Source organism: Corvus brachyrhynchos, unplaced genomic scaffold (assembly GCF_000691975.1).
Source record: "Corvus brachyrhynchos isolate BGI_N302 unplaced genomic scaffold, ASM69197v1 scaffold597, whole genome shotgun sequence".
NCBI classification, from domain to species: domain Eukaryota; kingdom Metazoa; phylum Chordata; class Aves; order Passeriformes; family Corvidae; genus Corvus; species Corvus brachyrhynchos.
The window spans coordinates 1,070,004-1,070,565 of NW_008239000.1; positions in this window are offsets into that span (position 1 = coordinate 1,070,004).

Consider the following 562-nt stretch of genomic DNA (forward strand, 5'->3'; position numbering starts at 1 on the left):
CCCTACATTAAAAGGGAAGCACCTCTATTCCAGGTTAATTATAAACGAAGTTAATTATAAAGAACTTCTTGCACTATCTCAAAGTGATGAAAGGAGTTGGCTGATTGTGTCACTGGAATTTAAAGTATGTCTCCTCATTTTATTTCCCTTGTTAACACTGACCCAAGCTGATAATCCATGTGTTTCTCTCATCTCTCAGTGGATTAGATTTAACTAGAGCAAATTGTTAACTACCCAGGAGAACTAGGCCTTTGTTTTGTTGGACTCACTTCACTTTGGCACCTCCCTCCTTAACCTTTTAAGTTTGCAGGTGGCAAACACGTCACCTCCGAGTTTACTGCCTCATCTCAAAGGAGTTGTTTGCATTTGTTCCTCACTGGATGTCCCTGCTACTCTAAAGTTAAGAATCCAAGTCCATCTTTCCCTCGTCTTTGCAGGTCACTAGAGATCTTGGTCAAGCAGCTGTTGCAGTGGGAACTTATAGCACAGCCCCTGGGTTACTGACCCTTCAAGTTTCCTTGAGGTCTGTCAACTCTGGCAGCTTTAAGTACTCGTTTTTCTT